This window comes from Convolutriloba macropyga, chromosome 4 (assembly GCF_964194025.1).
Source record: "Convolutriloba macropyga chromosome 4, txConMacr16.3, whole genome shotgun sequence".
NCBI lineage: Eukaryota > Metazoa > Xenacoelomorpha > Acoela > Convolutidae > Convolutriloba > Convolutriloba macropyga.
Genome location: NC_134471.1, coordinates 75281294 through 75306548, shown reverse-complemented (window position 1 = coordinate 75306548; position 25255 = coordinate 75281294). Strand labels below are relative to the sequence as shown.

The 25255-nt window shown below is 38.3% G+C and overlaps 1 protein-coding gene across 2 annotated transcripts in view; it reads right to left on the bottom strand.

The window, feature by feature from the left end:
- The window catches only part of LOC142337903 (adenylyl cyclase-associated protein 1-like), a 269041-nt gene that overhangs the window by 130185 nt on the left and 113601 nt on the right, over positions 1 to 25255 (bottom strand). Inside the window, exon 1 of one of the 2 annotated variants that reach the window (XM_075387535.1) lies at positions 11285 to 11311. The exons of the other annotated variant lie outside the window; for it this stretch is intronic. The gene's annotated coding sequence lies outside the window, so the exon portion shown is untranslated. Of the gene's footprint in view, positions 1 to 11284; positions 11312 to 25255 lie in introns of those variants that run through there. 2 annotated transcript variants of the gene reach the window in all.

Genomic DNA, 25255 nt, shown 5'->3' with positions numbered 1-25255 from the left:
ATATGATAGCATGGAAAACCAATTCTTGATGTGCTCATTCTGTTGTGATAATGATCAGACTGACATTAACCATTCGTCCGAAACTAAACTTTTTCTAAGATATGTCGACGATATTGTGAGAACAGTTAAAGGTGACACAAAAGAGTTGTTAGATTCGTCAATAACCTCCATCCAAATCTCCAATTTACATTAGAAACAATAGATGACAAAAACAGTTTGCCATTTTTGGACATGTCAATTAACGTACAACCGGAGGGGAACATTTTTTGCACAAGGTATCAAAAACCGTCAGATACTGGAAAAATTCTGAATTATCGTAGCTGTGCACCCCTACAACATACAAAAAGCGTAATACAGGGAATAATGCACCGCCTGTTCCGAGCCACCAGCAATTGGGAAGCGTTCCATGAAGCATTGACAAAAAAGAGAAAATTTGGGAACGTAATCAATATCCTAAGCACTGGGTAGGGAATACCGTCAAGGATACAATTAACCAGCTGCAAATGAAAGATCAAAGAAGAAGACATAGATATAACGCGGTTGTAGCCGTAAAACGACAGGAAAATACTCAGAAACAAAAATTTGTATTAGAGTGCAGAGGCGACATCTCTAATGAATTTGTAAAGAAGTTGAACAAATTTCATCATGTACAGACGATTTTCACCACTCGGAAACTTAAAAAGTGTTTACCTAGCCTCAAGTCTAACTTTGATAAGGATCTCATATCCCACGTGGATTATGAACTCACTTGTAATGGATGCAAATCCATCTATGTAGGGTAGACATGCCGACATATCACCACAAGGGTTGCAGAGCATGCCAAGGCGGACTTACCGATAGGAAAACATGCAATTGAAAGCAACGGTGATAAAACAACTTTCCAGTGGAAGATATTAGACCAATGCAACAACCAATCTAATTTAATGACACTAAAGAAGCTCTATATAAGAACATTGAAACCAGCCATCAACACGCGCGACGAATACTGAACACGAGAATTGACACTGAAAGCTTAGTTTGGAGATGAAAATCCAAATTGAAAGACACGTTAAGAATAGAAAATTTCAACTTTACAATTGATCAAAACCAAATTAAGTTTAAAGCAATATATGAAGGTTGTTTAATAAAAAACATGTCGATATGCATCTGCTACATCAAATAGAAATTGTATTTTTACTCAGATGTAAATATTTTGTAGATACGATTGTAGATATGCAAAATTCGTTCTAAATTTCCTTGAATGATTGATTTTAGTGATTTGCATTTTTTTTCTGGCTTCTCATTTTAGCATTTTGTTTTGTTTATAACCTGACGATGACCTCAGAGTTCGAAAACGTTCGTAAGAAAGTTTTAAATTGACTATCCTTTTTTAAATCTTGATCAAATCTGTCAATCCAACAAGCCGAAGCTCAGGAAGGAGAAAATTGAGTTTTCTATGTCATACACCAACGTTCCCGTAAAGGAAGCTATTAACATTGCCCTGCGATTGCTTTATGCTAGGGACGATAAACCAGACATACCTAGAACCACAATGAAACGTCTGCTTGAATTAGCCGTCACCAACGTCCATTTCAAATGCAATGAAAATTGTTGCTGTCAGAAAGATGGGTTGGCAATGGGTGCGTCCTTGGCGGTGATTTTGGCAAACCTTTGGAGGAAATCATGGGAGCCACAACTGAAATTACAGACATCTATATGTAAAACCAACACACAATCCAGCACTTGTTGCAATTGCGGACACCGAGTGACAGCATGTGCCAGGGCTGTTGAGTGTGAAGTTTGTAATAGATGGTTCCACGCAAAGAGTCAGCAAATCAGTAACACAGAATATGATAGCATGGAAAACCAATTCTTGATGTGCTCATTCTGTTGTGATAATGATCAGACTGACATTAACCATTCGTCCGAAACTAAACTTTTTCTAAGATATGTCGACGATATTGTGAGAACAGTTAAAGGTGACACAAAAGAGTTGTTAGATTCGTCAATAACCTCCATCCAAATCTCCAATTTACATTAGAAACAATAGATGACAAAAACAGTTTGCCATTTTTGGACATGTCAATTAACGTACAACCGGAGGGGAACATTTTTTGCACAAGGTATCAAAAACCATCAGATACTGGAAAAATTCTGAATTATCGTAGCTGTGCACCCCTACAACATACAAAAAGCGTAATACAGGGAATAATGCACCGCCTGTTCCGAGCCACCAGCAATTGGGAAGCGTTCCATGAAGCATTGACAAAAAAGAGAAAATTTGGGAACGTAATCAATATCCTAAGCACTGGGATGCTTTGAACATTCCCGACACTGCACTCATAGATCCTGCAACATCGCACGCCCACGAACGTTACGTCGCCGCACCATCGGTTTATTTTTTGGACAACTTCCAGCCTCATCACGCGATAACAGTGCGCAAAAATTACCGCGAGATGGTCACATGGAAGTCCTCGTTATTCGCGCTCATTAAGAACAAGACAGAGAACAGTTCGCCGAAACCCTTCACAGTGTCCTCTCACCGATCGCCGTAAATACGGATAGATCCGATTTATCTCTGACCCTCTGAATGATACCGTCGCGCCTAACCCTCAGTAGAACAAAGAACGCGGACGATGGATCGAACAACAAGACAATCAAGCGTAGACTGCGTGCATGGCACGGCTGCAAGTTCTCAGAACTGTTCTGTGAAGCGAAGGCAACCCAAATGAGGATGAATTCAAGGAACAAAAAGCAGCACTCTGACCTCAAGGTGTTCAACGATTTCATGTCTCATGGTAAGATCAGTAATGCTATTCGCGTTCTTTCGGATGGGCATAAAGGCGGCGTGCTTGCACCTACCAATCTCATAGACAGTAGATCGGTCCTCGAGATTTTACGCGACAATCATCCTGAATGGCAGCCCTTGGAGCCCAACTGCATCCAGAGCAAACATCCACGCACGCTTCCCTACCACCCCCCTTTTTTCGACAAAATCAGCGCCAGGCTCGTCCAAAAGCATGCAATGAAGACTCATGGCAGTGCGGGGCCTTCAGGTCTCGATGTCGTTGACTGTCGCAGACTACTTTCTGCTTTCGGGCAAACTCCCACTAACCTGTGCCAAGTTTGCTAAGAGGCTGGCCAAGTCCATAATACCACCGGATGGTTTTATTGCATACAATGGTTGTCAACTAGTGGCTCTGGACAAATGTCCAGGTGTGAGACCTATTGGTATTGGTGAAGTAATGCGTCGCGTCACCGGACGCATAATCGCCGACTGCATCAGGCCAGATCTAACATCACTCGGTGGAAACATGCAGCTGTGCATGGACCAGAAAAGTGGCATAGAACATGCCATACATTCGCTTCGCCATAGTTTTAATGATCCTGAAAACGAAGCAATTCTACTAAATGATACCAAAAACGCATTTAACATGATCAATAGACAAACAGCATTAGAGAACGTGAATGCTTTATGCCCATCTTTGCATGTTGCCCTACAGAATTCCTATAGCCACCCGTCTCATCTCTACATCGGTAAGTTGACCATTCTGTCTCAGGAAGGTACGAAACACGACGATCCCCTTGCGATGGCAATGCATGGAATCGCAATCCTACCCCTTATAACAAGACTTCACAATGACTCCATGACATAAAAAAGGTATGCTGATGATGGTAGCATCGCCGGTAAGTTGAAAGATATCAGGGCACTCTTCGACAAGCTCACTGAGCTTGGTCCCAAGTACAGATATCTTGTCAATCCTCCGAAGTGTCGGTTGATAACTAAGCCAGGATGCGAGCGCCAGGCGTCACCTGTGTTTGCAGGCACAAATTTGGAAATCACGCAGGGCACTCGAGTCCTGGTTCAGTTATCGGAGGCTCTGAGGCCAGTAAAAATTTTCTGAAAGATGCAGAATTAAATACGCAAACATTTTGGACAATTTGCTCTCACCTACCCTCAGAATGGCAATGCATGATTGACGAAGGGGTTCAACAGAATTTGAGCTTCCTTTGGCGTACTACTTCTTCCATGGACGGGGTTTAGGACAAGATAGAGGAGCAGCTTGGCCGAGTCATACCGGACATTGTCGGCGAAGAAATAAAACAAGAGGAAAGAGAACTTTTTTTCTCTCCGTCTCAGGATGGGTGGGTTTAACATCGGCCTCCTACATGATCTTCATAAAAATCTCGAGCAATAAATTGAACTCTAAAGCCCATTGGCGTCATTCAAAAATGAGTCATTCGAAATTCAACAATGTGAACTGGAACAAACCAAGATCAGTCTCAGACAGAAAGCAGAAATGCAACGTGAACTCATCTCGAAAAAATCCAGAATCGAAAACAATCTACCAGAAATGAATTACCATTCAGCTGGCTTCGGGGACAGGACCATTTAGCCACGATGTCCAGATAGAGCCAAAACTTCAGTCGCTCGATGGAGAATCTTTCTCAAGTGATTCCACCACTACTGATAATGACTCTCGACTTGACATCAAGGCAAATGGTCTGTGGGGTTCCTGCTTCAATTGCACTTTCTTCGATGTGAAGATTTTCAACGCTCACGCGACGAGCTGCCCTAAGACCATAAAAGATGCATACAAATATCGCGAGAGCATCAAGCGAAATAAGTACGAAGAGCGAATACGCGAAACCGAACACAGCAGTTTCAACGCACTGGTATTTGCTTGCTCGGGCGGTGCTGGGCCATCAGCATCGAGCGTTATGAAACAACTCGCAACTAAGATCAGCGGAAAACGCGGAGAGCTGTACACCGACACTATAAGCTACATCCGAACGAAAATCAGCTTCGCACTTCTGAGGAGCTGTGTTCTCTGCTTGAGGGGATGTCGCTCCCTCAAGCCTCGTGTTCTCAGTGAGACTTCAACTAGCGCCGCCGTGGAGGAGGGGAAGCTGCACTGAGTGTTTGGCTGCTTAACTCTATTCCTTTGCTTATTCCTTGATATTCCATTTTTATTTTAAATTTTCCATACTAGTTCCTCATGTGTGCTATATATAACGTTTATTTTAATTGAAGAACCCTATTGCTTTTAGCGCAAATTCTCGTGAAGTTTAGGGATATGGGCTAGCGCTTACGTACGGTAAACTGGGATTGAAAAATCGATATGATAATTAAAGAACGAAACTTATTTTTATCCTTTCCAGAAAAATTATTTCCAACAAGTTATTTAAAGATTTGCCACTTCATGATGGTGGTAACTATAAATCAGCCCAAGAATTTCTGGTTATTAGCAGGTTAATTAAACTGTAACGGCTACTCTCCTATCAAAGTCAAGGAAAACTTTACACCGCCCAGTTCGTTTCAGCGGTTTCAATTCTGTCGGGATATTGTGTTTTTGCAGTTAACTTTTGTGAATTATATTATCTGCAATACTGTAGATAAACGTTGCATTACTTGTTGCTCACTTAGCCTATTTAACTAATTGCACGGCTTTGCTGCATATCAAAGTTGTTTCTCTCAGAATGACAATATAATTTAAATTGAAACAATCAATTTTTGCTTGAGTTTTGTTAATAACTCAAGTTAAAAAACGAATTTAGGAAATCTAATTGCAACAAATTGTAGCCCAATAACTTGGCTATAGTCTAGCAAAGTTTCAGCTTATTATCTCAAAGATTGAAGGAAGAGACACAATTAGTGTAACTATATCTGAACAACAGAAATAATTTTCTAACTTTAATGTTAGCAAGTCTCTCTATTGGTTTCAATAACACCAATGTTGAACAAGAGTGGGCTTTGTTAGAGCCAGTAAAAGCAACAGACTTTGCACAGAGTTTATCTTACTCATGAACTTCGTTCCTCAGAAGGAAAGATTGAGAATATCAAAGTTAATTTTATTTTCACAAGTCAAAGTTAATTTAAAACTGTACAATCACTAATTTGATCTACAGAAAAAAAACACAATAACAAATAATTTACCGCTCAAGAAAGTGTGCTTCAATGCGCAATATGTTTCAGTTACATAAGACAAAATTACCGATTTTCAACTGATTTTTGGTAACTTACACGGAGCCCCGCACCCTCTGAATAGGTAGGAAAAATGCAAAACTCATCGAATCTGACTTACAAAATTGGGTTTCTCTTACTCAATTTGCGCTCAATTTGTGTGATTGTGGAAACTTGAATACGTGGCAATAATAGGGTAACTCGAGTTTGAGTTTCCATTTAACTTCAAGCATGACCATTGCATACTAATAATAGTTACTAAATATAAATGTTGAACGAAGTGAACAAATCCATATTGATTCGATAGAATGTAGCTTTTAATTTCGCTTTTCATGCTATTTTAGCTTTAATGCTTGAAATGGCCTTGAAGCGCTATCCATTTTGGTTGTTGAGTTAGTAAGCTCAGCCGCAACACAAGCGTTCAGGTTTGAGGGCCCTAAATTTTTTTTGAAATTGCTTTGAAAATGTTTATCTTCAACGCTATTGTTTTGCAACTCCGCTAACTTAAAATAATACCCGACTTTTTCTTTTACAATTTTAAAAATATTGACTAGCTGAAATTCACAACGTAGCTCACATCAAAGAGAACAATTTTTCAAAAACTGATCTTATTCAAAAACTGATCTTCCTTTGCGTCAATAGCCCGATTCGTATTTTGAAACAACTCAACATCTCAACACAAACAAATGTCTCAACAAAAATTAAAATAAACCGATGTTTATTGTGCAATAGAGCTAACTTTACTCACAATTTGAAGAAAAAATTGTAATATTCAAAACATTTTTATAACAAGGAAATTAAAAATTTGCTTGCCAACGCAAAATCTTTTAATAAAATTTGAAATTCCATGTGGTAGCTAAAGATACATTTAATTAACGTAATTCCGTCTATGTTTGTTGGACCAAATAACATTTTACCTCTATAAAATCACAGCAAACAAAACTGCATTCAATTGCCGCACTCGACAATTTAACAATCGAAATGTAAAGAAAGTTTGCCCCGCTTTAAGCTGTGTTGATCTAATTGTTATCACAGCTCTCTCCGGTCTGTTCGTTGCCCTCACCTGCTTGCAGCCCGGGGGAATTTTAATGTCATGGCAATCTATAGCGTTGGTCACAGTGATTGGACTCATGCCCAATTCGAACGTAACTCAAAAACGGTACGCGGAAGATAGCAGTGCCGTAGAAGCATAGAGAACCACTGGAAGTTCTTCAAGCATTTATCTGGACATGGAAAGCATCAGAGAAAACAAGTAAGGGCTCCAGAAAAACCAATTGACTAAAAAAGCACTCGAATTCCCGAGGTTAAGAAGTGTTCAGAGCAACTGGTGTCAACGTTGTAGATGGCTGCCGTGTTGTGAGATCAGTTCTTGGCTTCAAAGGTTCGCTGAAGCTCCTAGCAACTAAAATGCTTCCAATCTGCTTGAGAAACTTGGAAAAACTGCACAGACATTGACGCAAAACACCTATTATTTTTTTGGCTTAATCACAATTTAAAATCTCAACAGTGCAGTAAAATCAAAACAGATAAGTTTTGAGTTTTCGCCTGAATGAAATTTCAGATAGTATCAGTTTCAAATCAAATGAGACTTTGTTCCACTCAACAGCAACAACATGCATGATCGAAAGTCTTCCAAGAGAGAAATATGGGAGCAAGGAAATTGTAAAAATATTGAGACCTCGTACCCATTGTGTTTCGTTTCATTAGTTCCGATAAACATAGTGGGAGATTGCCAGGCTGATGTATAAAGCGATGCGCATACAACAGGATTTTGAACACAATGAGTTGCCTTATTGGCAACCAATGCAGCTGCTTCAGGTACGACGAGGTTGGCGTTGAAGGTGACAATCGAAAATCAAACGCGTGGCAGAGTTCATTATTCGCTGTAGTTTTGCTTATAAAAAGTTAGGCAGACCATAATAAAGAGAATTACAGTAGTCAACTCGTGATAAAACTAAAACCCTTATTAACTCAATTAAAATGATATTTTGATTTGATGGCAAATTGACTACAGTTTACGAGATGAGATAATAAAATGAATTCGAACAAACAAAGTTGACCTGTCGTTGCAGAGTAAGTTGACAATCAATATAACAACCTAGAACTTTTACCAGTTCAGTGTAGTCACCATCTTCTGGCAGACGTAAAAAACCTTGTTTGACAATTTTGCATTTCTGAATAATCATATACTCACTCCTATCCGCATTCAATTTCAATTTTGCCTTGCTGAACCAACGTTGAATCGATGTCAGAATATCATCAAACATGCATTGAATGAGGGTTGAACTGAATGCAAAATAAAGAACGGCCTACCTAGAAATAATAATTTTTTCCCAGTTCTTTCAGCTTATCTTCTAAAGGCAGCATGTAACAGGCAAAAAGTAAAGGACCAAGAACCGACCCTTGTGGCACACCCGTCTGAAATTTGACATCAACAGAAATACATCCATTTATGATAACTTTTTGCGAACGATAATTTTCATTGAACAGTAACACCACCAATCGCAAACCAAACCTTTTTGCTAATATTTCAAATAAAAACTGATGATAAATAATAGCAAACGCAGACGACAAGTCTAACCCATTATACATCACGGAGCGCGATTGTCTAGATAGCAAAGAAGATCTTTAAAGACCTTAAGAGAAACCATTTCTGTTGAATGCGAGCAACGAAAAGCACTCTGAAACTTGCTCATGAGATTATTGGATTCCAGATAAAAATTATTTTGCTCAAAAACAACTCTTTCAAAAAATTTTGACAGGAATCTTAGATTTGTCACAGCGCAATAACTCAACAACAACTCAGGATCAAAAATAGACTTCTTTAAGAGCGTCCTGACGTCTCCTTGTTTGAATTAATTAGGAAAGTATCCTGCCTGGAGAGTTAAATTATTTAACGCAATGAAATTGTCCGAAGAATTTGTCAAAATCATTTCACATAACCTTGTTGGTTTTACATCACTCGGTGCCGTACTGTTCAAAATTTTGGGAGAAAAAATGCAAATCCCTTAGTGTGAAAACTTGAAAATTGTCCAGGGGAGTTGTATGTGAATCATTCTATTCCAGACAATTCGTTAGAGGTAATGAAATTAAAACGGCTTCCATTTTATTCACAAAGAAAGCATTAAACTTCTTTGCTAGAAATTCAGGCTCCCCTAGTGACTGCGGCAGGACAGCATTATTTTTTCCCAAGAGTTGTTGCAGCATAGCATAACATGCTTACTTTTACTAGCGACACATTTTTTGAGGTATTCACTTTTTTTTGGTAAACAGCTCAAAATACTCCAAAATTGAATCAGGAAACCGGCTTTTGGCTTGGGAATTTCCATTCTTTCGGTAAATTTTCTCAGATTTTCTTCTCAATCTTTTCATCGTTATTAGCACGTCGTACAAAAAATGCACGTATGGTTTCCGACATATTTTTTTTCAGAGAATGGTTCTTATCGACACAGCTAATTTCGTTCATTAAAACACTGTTCCGAACAATTTCCATGATCAGAGCTTGTAACGAAATTTACAATAGATTCTGATACTTCAACCTACTCGGATGTAATCACCTGGTCTAAAATTCCGCCATTTTTGTGAGTAGGCACAGTAAATTGCTGTTGCAAACCACATTCATCCGGAAAAGAGATCCAATTTCTTGACGCATCGTTTGATAGCAGCATAGAAATTTTGACATTGCCTACAATAAGTATTTTTTTGGGAAAAACAGCGCTTTCTCCTCAAAAAACGAATTTAACTCACTTATAAAGACACGTACATTAGTATTTGCTTGACGGTATATACAAACCAAATGATAAACCGACTTGCCCAGTGTAGTTTCAAGAAAAACCACCTCCGCGTTCGAAAAGCACTTAGTTGAAAAAATATCGACACGTAAATTTCCGTCATAAAACACCGCTAATCCTCCGCCACTTTTTTCTTTTCTATTTGCACTTAAGCATAAATAGCCATTTGGGCAAAACTGATGGTGATAAAACTCCTCATTTGCGTTATCTTTGATCCACGTTTCTGTGAAAATTATTAGGTTAAAATCTTTAGCTTCAATAAGATTTCTCTTAAGACTTCAATAAGACTTCAATAAGACTTCTTATATCTTGCATTATGTAAACATACTTTTACACGGTTGTTGACAGATTTGAAGTTATATAGACATGTATCAAAGGAGGCCAGCCATTCTCTATCTTTCTGATTTAAAATAAAATTGTGATAATGAAAAATTTTCGGGTCAGAAGTCGGGAGATTCTACTTGATGATTATCGAATTTGAATACACAGTGAAAGGTCTCTGACGAGATTCTTCCCTGGACATTTCACGGATACACATTTGGTCAACTCCCTTGCAATAATCTCTTATATCCCCCGTAGAGACAGAGTTGCTTAAACCATCAATGTAGAGATGCCGTTTTTCGGCGGTACTTTAATTGCACTGACTGTCGTCTGATAATTAATATTTGTGCCCGTCTTGAAAATTTTTGGTTTTCTGTTTTGAGACTCCTTGTCGGCATGCAGGTTTTCATTGCTTTCAGTTTTCTGTTTCTTTGATTAACGATCGCTAGTAGTACTGTCAGTCCGATTTCTGAAGGCATATCTAAGATACGGGTAATCCGGTTTCCTCAGAGTATTTATCTCCAGCTTCAGTGATTGAATTTCAGAAATGAGCCAGTTTACTTTCTCTAAGTTAACATCAAGAGCAGATATTTGATCAAAGGCTGATAACTTTGTTGAAAAGTTGGCAAACAACTCGGACAAGACAAAAATTTCATTCCAATGCAATTTGCTGTCTGAGCAAGACCAAGGCACGATCCATGAACACAATAAGTTTTTTTCGAACGCAGATAACGGGTTCTTTACATAAACCCATGCACACAGTGTTTGGCGGATTGGATGGGGGAGGCGGCGGGGATAAAGCCGTCATTCTTTGGGACATATAACTACAGTCCGAAGACTGCAGTAAGCGCTGAATAGGTCCTAATTAAAAAATAGTATAAATCCTATTATCTAAATAAAATGCTATATGAAGACAAATAGGTCAGTCGAACAAATGCGGAGAATTCTCGCGCAAAATGTTGACTGAGAAAAGAACGTGCAGAGGAATAAGCTCGTCGGATAACTAAGCAAAATGAATAAAACTAGCAGTTGCGGAGAAACCTCACGCCAAAAGCTTGAAAAATTCAAATCTCCGATGTTTGTCCTCGTTACGAATTCTTCCACCGGAATCTGAGATCCCCGGTAATTGGGGCTACGAAAACAATGTCCGGCCTCCTATCACTCAGTAAATAACAACAATCACGAGCTGAAACTCAGTAAATAGCCACCCGGTTACAAAATGGAGACTATTTAATAAGTTTATCACAACAATTAGCCTAATCATGCCTCAACACGCCTATTCATGCATCTCGAGAGATGTTCAGCAAAAACTTGCCTTTCTCTCGAAAAAATTCTAACGCTCAGAATGTTTCTGTGGACACCGAGAAAATTATTTAAAAATTTCGTTGCCATGGTTTTTCGACTCGCCCATTACTAACGATTCACGTCAGTTGTAGTTGCTATCGACCCGTGGTTGACTCATTATCATGGAGTCAAAGGAAGACGACACTAACTGCGCTGATTAGCCCGCTGTGGTCGAGGCTCGAGGAAAAACGCTCGACTTATGAGACGCAAGCTCGGAAAAAAATATTTTCCGGCCCTTACCAGAAGACAAATGTCATCAGACAAAAGACTCTCGAATATGCTCACTGTCTAGCCATACATTGCCGCTCAATTAGTACGGTTTCGTTTTGACACAGTTGAGATTCCACGACGGTTTGTGCATTCGGTACAATCTTGAAGCAAAAACTACACCTATGAACTGCCCTTGTTGTGAAAAATATCGTTTTGCTATGACATCAAATTTGGACTATCACTTCAGTTTGGTCATGGTTGAAAACAGTGGAGATGGGTCTGCTCAAAAACGCGCAAAAATTGAGAACCAGGACCTCATGACTGACCATCCATAAGCTAAAATATGATCACGGCTGTTGTTGCTGTCAACGGGCCATTTACGCACTCTTCAACCTTGGAGGTTTTTGTACAAGAAGTTGTCGTGTCTGTAATTTGTTTTGCATACGTATAGAGAAGTTGCTTTAATTATTCTATATATGCAATTTGATTTTTTTTTAAAAAGCGCCATTCAAAGCAGTCATGATGAGACAAAAAATTCAGTTTGGAAATTAAGCTAGGAGTTGCATAACATTTGCTCGAAAACAACCCGGGCCGAGGTGGTTATTAAAATTTTATTTATAATTTATAATTAATCATTATATATAATTAATTATTTCCTCGACATGCTGCTCTACATTTTTTGGTCTGATTTAGAATGTTCAATTACTGTTCAAACTGTCTAAATTATTTTCAGTCATTTTATAAGTTTAAATACTATCTAGCAAATTGTTATCTATCAGTTGATGCGTTGGAACTGTTTCTCGGTTTATTCGGATTTACATATACAGCCTATAAATTCTGTTTTGAGAGCCAATCATCAAAACGAAGCGCGGCAGAATGAGTACGCAATCGGGACTTGCTGAACTATTTTAATTTTTCTGGTCGTAGTTAATTACAGTGAAATGAGTTATTCCCGTTCGGATAACTCAAGCTAAGTTGTGCGCTCGAACTTTTCCTGATCAGACCATTTCGATCGCACACTTCACAATTTTATGCTCCAAATTACAGGGCAATTGCGATCTCACTTGATTTTAATCAGAAGCAGATTCGAGAGCGCTTGAGTCTGATCAGAGGCAGATTGGAGCGCAATTGATTCTGATCACAATCGATTGTGAAAGGACTTGATTCTCATATTAAATAACTGCGTCGGAAAATAAACGAGCGCAACAGGGTGTGATTATAAACGGTTAGAACGCAACAGGTCCTGACCATAAACAGTTCGAGCGCAACTGGGTTTGCTCAGAAATGATTTTGAATGCAGTGGTTCTGATCCATTTTGAGAGTATTGTTTTTTTTTAATTTGTTGTTTTTTTACAGAACAATATTTGCCCTGCTAAGAGGCAAAAATAAAGCAGCGTTCTGATTACTAACTCATATCAAGTTCAGCAGTTTTGATCAAAATCAAGGAGTCCAGCTAGAGAGACAGAAACACTTAATCTCAAATGGAGATATCAACAGTAAATTTTTTAAAAACCTCAATTTTTTTAAATCTTTGTACAGAAATCATTATTAACACACACTTTGGAAAGTTCAACTCAAATATAGCAATAGCTTGTCCCGTTTAGAGAATTTTATTCAGCTCTGGTTCATGACGTTTCTTGTGGAAAGCTGTATAGATTCATCAATTGAATTAAAAAATATGCACTAACGGTATACATAATAACGTCTTTTCTCAAGACTTGGGTATAGTTCAGCTTAGCAACAAATCAAGATTGGCACTTCCAAAGTTCAGTATATTACTGGCAACATCAGTTTAAATGAAACGAAAGTATTATAGAAAGTGAAGAGATTCGATCATACTTCAAATCATTCTCTGATCAGACTGAGTTTACCACCCTTGATTCTGACCAGAACTGGTTTTGGCATTCTTCAGTTTGATGACAAACTGCTCCGCACGCAATTGGTCTGTACCATAATTTGCTTCAGATGCAACAGGTTCTGATCATAAATGGTTCGACCGCAACTGATTGTGATCAGAAACTTCTTTCAAAAGCAAGTGGGTCTGATCAGAGAACATTTCCGTCATAATTTTCTTTTAAAATTATTGTAATTTTTATGGAGAGTTGTTGATTCTGCCTAGAGGCAACAATGAAACAGAGTTCGAATTAGAAACTCAATTAAAATTCAAGGGCTCTGAGCAGAAATAAGTGGTCCAGCTGATAGAAAATGCCTAACATTTTTAGACCAATTGACTAAACTAAAGATCCAGATGTTTTCCATTGAAATCTGTACTAATCATTAGAGTCAGATGTATCCACTAACGGTATTGCTGCGTGATCTTTTAATGGTTAGTGGTAAAACATAATTCGATACATAATTCGCGAAATCCTTCTCTCTTGGAAATTGACACTCCGATCCTCATGCGTTTTATGACAGTTTATGAGGCAGAAAATCCTGATGTCAATGAGTGAAACAATTAGGAATTGAACTCACATACAGACTGTTTTAATTACAAACTCTCTAATCTATTAATATATATTTTTAGCTATGATAACCAGTAAATATATTGTTATTACTTATCTAACCGGGGACCATTTGTTATTTTGTAAAACTTGCTATTATTTATACATTCCAAAATTGTATTATAACAATTTTCTTTGTCGGTGTATGGGTATGTGATACCTAAGGATATCATCGTTTGTTCGATGCAGTATATTTTATATGATGTTGTAAAGTAGTTCAATTTATTTGCCCTTGATAATCCTGTTCATATTTATTCAGTTTGTGTCTTGTGATCTGTTAATGATTTCCTTCTTGGTTTCCCGCCTCGTGATCAGACATGTCTGATCACGCATTCATGTTTGCTTCCAAGCACTTCTTTCATTTCATTTCATTCTCTTAAGTTTGCAATTCAAATTCAGTTAACAAACTCTCTTGTAAATCCCGCTCCGCAAGTAAGCGCAAAGTAATTTAGTTAAGATCTCGTTCCGCGAATCGCTAGTTAAATAAATTAAGTGCAAGCGCATTGCAAGTAGCTACTCTATTTAAATAGAGTACAACATGGCGCAGTCGGCAGCTAAACATACACCACTCGGAAATGACGCTTTCTGGGATAAACCTACACCCGATCCCCCCTTTGCTGGGAGAAATGGTGAGTGCAATCAAAATTGGCAGTGTTGGCAAAAGAGAACATCATCCTCGATACACTACTTGGACCCAAACCCGAGATGCTGGAAATCCCCCTTGAACCAATATACGATCAAACTAAAGTTGACGCTTCTGCACAGTCGGAGAGAGAAAGGAACGCTCGCAACGCGCAACAAAAGATGAATTGGCAAAACTAGTGCCAACGGCTCATAGAAGTTGGTATTATGTGTGGCGACAAACCGTGGCTATTGGCGGATCGCAAAACCGTGTCTTTGCTGTATCTAAGCATCGGGGTAGAAGGACGCCGCATCCTCAACTGCAAGAACTCGCACATCATGACTGATACCCTAACAACCGTCGATTTCTGGAAAATCGTAGAAGAGGCATTCATCCGTCCTCGCAACATATTTTTTGACCGTCATGTTTTCTTGATTAAAAAACAACTTCGGGGAGAAGCGGTTGGACACTTCTATGGAACACTTCTATGGAACATTAAAGAAGCATCAATTTCAGCAGCGTAATAAGATTGTCGTACCGGCGAACGTCAACACGGTTCAGATCTTTGGTAGCTCTCGATTCTCGAATTGGCCAATTTCGGGTATTGCTTCACGACAAAACAATCGCTCAACGCTCTATTGCTGAAATTGTGGAGGGATTTGGCTTCCGAATCATCGCGATAAATGTATCGCAAAAGGCAAAACATGCAACAATTGTGGACTCCTAAATCATTTTGCGAAAGTTTGCAGAAAACAAAAAACAGTGAAACCAGTAAAAGCTAAAAAGAAGATTGTCAGTGTCGTGGAAGAATAACCGCATCCTGAGGATGCTTTAAACTTTCTACAACCTGCTAAGCTCTACGAATTGGACTACAGTAGCGGAGAAGATAATACGGTTGCGGTAATCGAGAATGCAGTTGGAAAAGTAGAACTGCTCAACATGACCATCAATATCGGCAATATTAACACTACCCTTCTCGTGGACTCCGGTAGCGCATGCAGCATTCTGAACCGTTCACTCGCATCGCAAGTGGTACAAAGTAGTCCTCGCGCATTCTGGATTAGCGAACAGATGCCACCACAACTTTGGACTTTCTCGAATGAATCCATCCAGGTGGAAGGGAAGATTCAAGCGTCAATAACGAGCATTGGATGCACTTGCAACTCTGCAACATTCACTGTTGTAGCTGATGGACTAAAATTGCTAATTGGTCGTGATTTGTTCGATCGACTTGGTCTAGCTGTGACTCAATCTACATCTCAAAAAGGTAAATGTGTCGACAAAATTTCATCTCCAGAGATCAAAAGAACCAATCGCTTTTTTAAAATTTTTTTCTGAACTGATATCGCGCATCGGGAGATCAACGAACCACGTGGCAAAATCTAAATTTCACAAAGACTTTCAACCTAGACATCAAAAAGGTAGGAGAAATAATTTACTAGAAAAAGTCAATACTGAACTTAAGAAATTGTTAGATGGTAAACATATCGTTAAACTTTCAAGTTGCCCAGACAAATACTTTATATCTCCAATAGTGGTTACAGTAAAGAAAGACCAAACGATAAAGCCAGCACTCGATTCAAAAGTACTAAACAAAGCCATTCACAAGAATAAATATCAAATGCCAAACATTGATACGCTTGTCGAATCTATTTCTCATCAGATTAGTGCTCCCGCGTCGCAAAACACCACATATTTCTCAACGATAGATTTAAAGTATGCATACAGTCAGTTAAACTTAGATATTCATACGGCAAATCATTGCAATTTTAATTTTATTAGTGGTGATTTGACTGGCACTTACAGATTTCAAACGGGATTTTACGGGCTAACAGATATGCCTGCCGAAATTCAAAAAGCAAAGGACTATACTTTCATCGGTCTAAAAAATACATATTGTTTCTTAGACGACATTTTGATAGTTAGCCAGGGATCTTTGGAAGAACATAAAAGTTATGTTATGAATTGTTTAAAACAATTGGATGATGAAAATCTTAGAATAAACCTTCCCAAATGTCATTTTGGAAAACTAGAAATCGATTGGCTAGGATATCATATATCTCAATTGGGTATTGAAAGTAAAACAGCTGCAATTTTGGCACTTGCAGCTCCGAAAACTCTAAAGAAACGCCGTTGTTTTCTGGGACCGGGGCATTACATCGGAAAATTTATTCCAAATCTTGCACAAATTAGGCCCCCCTCCGCCCTTTACTGAAAAAGACATCAAAATTCATCTGGACAGAGGAACACGAGAAGTTTTTTTAACGAAATAAAAGATCGCATCGCGAACGCAACCGCAATTAGTCACCATAACCCGCAACTCGAAACACGCTTAAAATGTGATACATCGCGCTCCGGTCTCGGAACAACACTCGAACAACTAACAGTTGATGGGTGGAAACCAAATGCGTTTGCCTCGCGATTTTTAAAATTCATGCGAAGAGCGCTATAGTGTGAACGAACTACTGGGAGTAGTTTGATCGATTGAATATTTTAAAAACTATCTGTATGGGAAAAATTTTACAGTGGATTGATCGTCTACTACCATTTCAATTTGACATTGAACATCTTCCGGGGGCGATAATGGGTTTGGTGGATTACATTTCTCAAAACCAGTTTCAACTAGCTAAAAAAATTTCTTTTTATGACAAGGAATTTATTGTAGCAAAACTCAATTTAATTTCTAGAATTAATTCATTAGATTCAAATAAAGCACTCCCCAAATCACATTTACACCAACTATTAAAAACACACAATCCCGCATTGCAAATCACACCTAAAGTTGAGGCCAACAATAAGGCCATAAATTTAATTAGCACACATGCAGCACGAGTACGCAAACATAATTATTACAATTCCCCCGCGCCGCGAAATTTAGCCCCAAATACTACTTGTAATTTAAACAATTTGAAATACGTAGACCCCGCGTCGCAAATATCACTTAACACTTCTCTCGCTCAGAACAATACAAATAAGTATAAAAAATTAGTCCAAAATCGAAGTGAATTAGCTCTCGCGCCGCGCGAGACTCAAATTCTTAACTCTAAATTCCCGCCAATGAGGAGAAAATCTACAAATAATTTCAAAAGTCACCACACACAAATAAATTCAGTGCCTTTTGCCTCGCTTCATTCTACAATTCAGTCGTGCAATCCTAATTCTAGAAATAAATTGTCATCTAAATTTTCTTCGGAAATAAAATCAATAAATCAATTTAATAGCAATATGCCTTCTAAAAAGCGCATCACTAGAGTTCGTTTTAATGACGCATGCCGCGCCGCGAATCAACAATCTTCAAGTCACTTAACCCGCCATACAAGTACGCTCTCAAATACATCTGACAATACCCGCACCGCAAGTCAGCGAACAATTTCGAATAACACTACCCGCGCCGCGAGTCCTTTACAGATATTAACACCCAGATCTCCGGCTCATTCCTCTAACGCTAGTACTCCTCTCACATCCAGCCCACATTTACCAACATTTGACTACATTGTGTCAAAGATTTTCAATAAATCTCTAATCGCATCACTAACGGGTAAGGACGCAGTTTTAAAAGAAATCAGGGGTTGTATACTGACTAATAACGAAAGGCCCCTAAAATCGTTGAACCCCTACATACATTCACATTGGAGAGACCTTCATGTTCAATCTGGGTGCGTGTGTATCGACGAAAAAGTAGCCATACTAAATGTGTTGCGAGAAGCATTAATTGGGGATATACACGCAAGCCATCCGGGCACATGGGGCATGATTTGCATAACCACGCATTGCTTGTGGCCCTACATGCACCACCAACTCATCGTTAAGGCTACTGAATGCAAGCCATGCACTGTGATCGGCAAGAATCTTAAATCTCTTATTCTCGCTAAGCAATTTCATCCTGATGTACCGTGTGTTTAACCGAATCAAGAAATCCAAATTGAGGCCCGATGTTTGATGAAAAGGGTACCGAAGTTTATTTCTTAGCCGCTATTGATTGTTTTCCCAAATATCCTACTGCATGTATTTATGACAAAGCAAACGGACCTAAAGTTCTAAAATTTTTGGACATGTATCTAGAAAATCACGGAATTCCTTGATCTATTCGTCTTGATCAAGCAAAATGTTTGGTTGGCAATCAAGTAAAGACTTTCTGTAACAAAAATAATATTGACATCATTGAAGCTCCAGTAAACGATCATCGTGCTATTGAATTTGTAGAAAGACTAATTCAAACGATTAAAAATAGACTTGCAAGTATCAAAGAGGAAAAATCGTCTAATAATGCCTTTCATGTAAAGCACGCATTAAAGATAATAATACACCAATTGAGAATATGTAAACAGAAAACAACAAAGATCTCGCCCTTCGAAGCACATTTTGGAAAAAACCTAATACCCCTCTGAGCGTGATATCGACAATTCCTAAAATGTGTAATCTCATTTACGAAAGCATAGTAAACTACTATTTAGATGAAGACACAGTGATGCCGGAAGAAATACTTCCATACGACAAATGGTTGAATGGCTACCGCAGTGACATTGAGGTTGAGAAAGGAATGTCACGAGCAACGCAAGAGGCCGAGTCAAGAAAACGGGCTAGCAACGATGGCGAATCTCGCTTCCTGCGAACAAAGGCCACTCGACCAGTTCCCCTCAAAGAACGCGCGGTCGAATTAAATCTAGCGCAAAAGATTCAAGGAAAACGACGATCAAAGAAAAACCTCGAAGGATTGTATGATGTCCTTGCCCCTGGATCTCATATTCTGAAAGTTAGCCCAACAACCTCCACCATCAAAGAGCCGGGAAACCTGTGGTAACTGTCAGAAATAGCGATTTAGCTAAATTCGGGACGCAAATGGAGCGGCAAACTCTATTGAAGGCATACGCGGACCGCAGAGGACCTAGATCTGGGGAAAAGCTGGTGGAGGAGTTGATCCAAAGTCATGTCCAGTAATTTACGAGAAAGCAGAAGGGGGACAAAAAAGACAAAGCACCGCAAGCGTGATCCGGGTAGTGGGGTCTCCTCATCGAAGTCAAATATTTCACGCGCGATATGAGGTCGCGTTCCTAAATTACCTAACTTTCTCTTGATGCGAAGTCAGCAGCCAGAAGCAAGCACTTCTTATTTTGGATTTAAAAGTCCATCCCCTGACTCAACAATTGCAGCACCACCCAAACGCTCACGACGAGCGGGTGATAATGAAAACTTCCAGCCCCCATCTAACTCTGTCGTTGAAACAGTGCAAAACATTGCTGAATAACAGCCGACTGAATTCAACGTATCTCCACGAATAGGAGAAGTATCTCTAACCGCTTCGCGAAATCCTTCTCTCTTGGAATTTGACACTCCGACCCTCATGCGTTTTATGACAGTTTATGAGGCAGAAAATCCTGATGTCAATGAGTCAAACAATTAGGAATTGAACTCACATACAGACTGTTTTAATTACAAACTCTCTAATCTATTAATATATATTTTTAGCTATGATAACCAGTAAATATATTGTTATTACTTATCTAACCGGGGACCATTTGTTATTTTGTAAAACTTGCTATTATTTATACATTCCAAAATTGTATTATAACAATTTTCTTTGTCGGTGTATGGGTATGTGATACCTAAGGATATCATCGTTTGTTCGATGCAGTATATTTTATATGATGTTGTAAAGTAGTTCAATTTATTTGCCCTTGATAATCCTGTTCATATTTATTCAGTTTGTGTCTTGTGATCTGTTAATGATTTCCTTCTTGGTTTCCCGCCTCGTGATCAGACATGTCTGATCACGCATTCATGTTTGCTTCCAAGCACTTCTTTCATTTCATTTCATTCTCTTAAGTTTGCAATTCAAATTCAGTTAACAAACTCTCTTGTAAATCCCGCTCCGCAAGTAAGCGCAAAGTAATTTAGTTAAGGTTTTACTCCGCGAACCGCTAGTTAAATAAAATTAAGCGCACGCGTATTGCAAGTAGCTACTCTATTTAAATAGAGTACAACAACTCCAAACAACTTCTTAACTCTTTTGCATTAATTGGACCTTATTGTTTCTCAATAGGGGGAGGATTAGAAGTGCTCAAGGAGCCCGTCTTACAAACCCGTCGAACATGAAGCATAAGTTTTACAGGAACAGATTTTTTGTTGACGGACTGCTGAACTGTATTCATATGTTTTAGAAGACAAGGGTCTTTTTTGCAATGTTGTCCTCTTGCGTTTTTGTGAACCCGTTTCCACACTATTGTCAAATTCATAAATAGCCATATACTGTCCCGTTTAGAGAAATTTTTTCAGCTACAATTCATGACATTTCTTTTGGAAGGCTTTATTAGTTCGGCAATTGAATCAGGAGTTTGCACTAACGGTATACAAATAAACGTGTTTTCTCAAGACTTGGGTTTTGCTCTGCTTAGCAACAAATCAAGATTGGATTTTTTGTAGTTGACTTCATTACTGCCATCATCAGTTTAAATGAATGGAATTTAATATGGAAAGTTAAGCGATTCGATCATTATTAAATTCATTTTCTTATCAGACTAAGGTGATTACCCATGAGTCTAACCAGAACCGGTTTCGGCACACTCCAGTTTGATCAAAAACTGCTCCGCACGCAACTGGGTTTGAGCATAGTCGACTTCGGATGCAACTGGTTCTTATCATAAACGGTCCGACCGCTAATGAGTTTAATAAATATCTATTTTAAACGCAAGTGGGTCTGATCAGAGATCAGAGACAATTCGATCGTAAAATTTCTCAATTGTTTCTAAATTTTATTACGGAGAGGTGTTGGTTCTGCCAAGAGGCAACAATAAAACAGCGTTTATATCAGAGACTCAAGTAAAATCCAATGGCTCTTTTCTGAACCAAGTTATCCAGCTGATAGCAAATGCCCGTCCTTTTTAGACGATTTGAATAAAAGAAGATCCAGACGTTTCTTATGAAAGCTGAATTAATCGCTTGAGTCAGATGTATGCTTTAACAGTTTTGTTGTAAATTCTTTTTAGTGATTAGTGGTGAAAATAAATTCACTAAGTACATCATAAGTGCCCACAATTAAAACGTCAGAAAAAAACTTTATTAAAATAATTTTTGGATTGCTTGTGCTGTTTTTGTTGTAGATTGCGTAGGTTGAAAGGCTTCCGTTTTGGGTATTGCTCTTCTCTTACATCTAATTTAGTTCAGATGACTTATGATTTATTATTCGGTCGGGCATTGGGAGAGATCAACTATGGACGGTTAATGATGTGATGGTTTCGGACTGGCGTAGTTCCGATAGCAAAGCATCCTCCATTGTTTTACAGTTGTACTCCAAACAACTCATAAACAATTTTGTACTAATTGGACCTGATTGTTCCCACATTTTTCCCGGAATCTGAGTTGTTGTTGTTGTTGTTGATGTTGTCGTTGTTTGGGGGTTTATTATGAAAATCACGCACAATTTTGACGTATCTATGACACATATCTATAGCACGTATCTATGACAATCATTCACGATTTTACTGCAATCTAATGAAAGCATTCAGATTTAAACATAAAAAACGCGAGGAAAATAGCTTTAGACAAATATTTTCGGAAAGAGTGCAAGTGATAGTCAGCAATTTTGGTGTATCAAAAAATGTTGAGAGGGTTCTTCGTTAAACACAAATTGATAAATAAAACAAATGAGGCTCAGAAGAAGAAATTTTGTATTTTTTTGCTCTCTGGCGTAAGCCTCTTGTTGTCCCGAAAAACTGTTTACATGTTATGTGCTCACATTTAAAACCCCACGGAACTCTTTTTTGAAATGATTTTTGGATTGTTTATTTTTTCTTGTTGTGGAGTGCGTAGGTTGAAAGGTTTTCGTTATGGGTACTTAAATAAATACGCGCGTTATACATATTGAGCTAATCATTTGTTCTTCACTTAAATCCAATTTAGTTCAATTGGCCTATGATGTTTTATTCGATTGGGCGTTGGGGAGATCAACTCAGTGTGTTTATTGATGTGATTGTTTTGGAATTGAGTAGTTCCGATAGCAAAGCGCGCTCCGTTGTTTTGCAGTCATACTCCAAACAACTCATAAACAATTTTGCACTACTTGGACCTTATTGTTCCCAATATTTTTCTGGAATCTGAGTTGTTCTGTTGTTGCTGTTGTTGTTGTTGGGGAATTATTATGACAATCTGGTACAATTTTAGACCTATCTATGACAAGTATCTATGGCAAATATCTCTGACAATCATGCACCATTTTACTGTAAACTACAATCAGATTTAAGCATAGAAAACGCGAGGGAAAAAAACTATAGACAAAGACTATACTTATGAAGTTTGGCAACAGTGCTTTCCACATTCATTAAAAAATGTTGGTGATTCCTAGAAAAACAGGCTGAGTTTGGGCAAGTGTGTAAGTGATAGTCAGCGTTTCAGGTGTATCAATAAAATGAGACAGGGTTTTCCGTTAAACACAAATTGATAAACAAAGCAATTGAATCTCGTAAGATGCAGTTTTGTCTTTTGCTGTCTGGCATAAGCACACTTGCTGTCCCAGCAAACTGTTTACATCTTAAGTTCACGCATTTAAATTCTCACAGAAAATTGTTTTTGGAAAAGACTTTTTGATTGTTTATGTTGTTTTTGTGGTAGATTGCGTTGGCTGAAAGGCTTCCGCTATGGGAACCTAACTACACAAATTGTTCATATTGAGAAATTCATTTGCTCTTCTCTTACATCAAAAATAGTTCAATTGACTTATGATGTATTATTCGGTCGGGCATTGGGAGAGATTAACTATGGACGGTTAATGATGTGATGGTTTCGGACTAGCGTAGTTCCGATAGCAAAGCATCCTCCATTGTTTTACAGTCGTACTCCAAACAACTCATAAGCAATTTTGTACTAATTGGACCTGGTTGTTTCCAAATTTTTCCCGGCATCTGAGTTGTTGTTGTTGTTGTTGATGTTGTTGTTGTTGCTATTTGGGTTTTTTTAATGAAAATCACGCACAATTTTGACGTATCTATGGCGCGTATCTCTGACAATCATGCACGAGGTTACCTCAGATTATCGAACGCATTCAGATTTAAAAATAAAAAACGCGAGAAAAACAGCTTTAGACAATTATTTTTGGAAAGTATGTAAGTGATAGTCAGCAATATTGAGAGGGCTCTTCGTTAACAACAAATTGATAAATAAAACAAATAAGACTCGGAAGAAGCGTAAGCCCCCTTTCTGTCCCAAAAAACTGTTTACATCTTATATGCTCACTTTTAAAACCTCGCGGAACACTTTTTTGAAATGATTTTTGGATTGTTTTTATTTTTTCTTGTTGTGGAGTGCGTAGGTTGAATGGTATCCGTTATGGGTACCTAAATAAAAACGCATATTATACATACTGAGTTAATCAATTGCTCTTCACTTAAATCCAATTTAGTTCAATTGGCTTATGATGTTTTATTCGATTGGGTGTTGGGAGAGATCAACTTAGTGTGGTTATTGATGTGATTGTTTTGGAATCGAGTAGTTCCAATAGCAAAGCGCGCTCCGCTGGTTTGCAGTCGTACTCCAAACAACTCATAAAAAATTTTGCACTAATTGGACTTTATTGTACCCAATATTTTTCTGGAACCTGAGTTGTTCTGTTGTTGTTGTTGTTGTTGTTGTTGTTGCTGTTGTTATTGTTGTTATTGTTGTTGTTGTTGTTAATGTAGGGGAATTATTATGACAGTCTGGTACAATTTTAGACGTATCTATGACAAGTACCTATGGCACATATCTATGACAATCAAGCACAATTTTACTGTGAGCTATATAACGCAATCAGATTTAAGCATAGAAAACGCGAGGAAAAAAGCTAGAGACAAAGGTTATACTTAAGAAGTTTGGCTACAGTGCTTTCCACATTCATTTTAAATTGTTGATGATTCTTAAAAAAACAGGCTGAGTTTGGGCAAGTGTGTAAGTGATAGTAAGCATTTTGGGTGCATCAATAAAATGAGACAGGGTTTTTCCGTTAAACACAAATTGATAAACAAAACAATTGAGTCTCGTAAGATGCTGTTTCGTTTTTTGCTGTCTGGCATAAGCAACCTTGCTGTCCCAACAAATTGTTTACATCTTAAGTTCACACATTTAAAACCTCACAGAAAATATTTTTTGGAAATGATTGTTTGATTGTTTATGTTGTTTTTGTGGTAGATTGCGTTGGCTGAAAGGCTTCCGCTATGGGAACCTAACTAGACAAATTGTTCATATTGAGAAATTCATTTGCTCTTCTCTTACATCTAAAATAGTTCAATTGACTTATGATGTATTATTCGGTCGGGCATTGGGAGAGATCAACTATGGACGGTTAATGATGTGATGGTTTCGGACTGGCGTAGTTCCGATAGCAGAGCATCCTCCATTGTTTTACAGTCGTACTCCAAACAACTCATAAACAATTTTGTACTAATTGGACCTGATTGTTCCCACATTTTTTCCGGAACCTGAGTTGTTGTTGTTGTTGTTGATGTTGTCGTTGTTTGGGGGTTTATTATGAAAATCACGCACAATTTTGACGTAT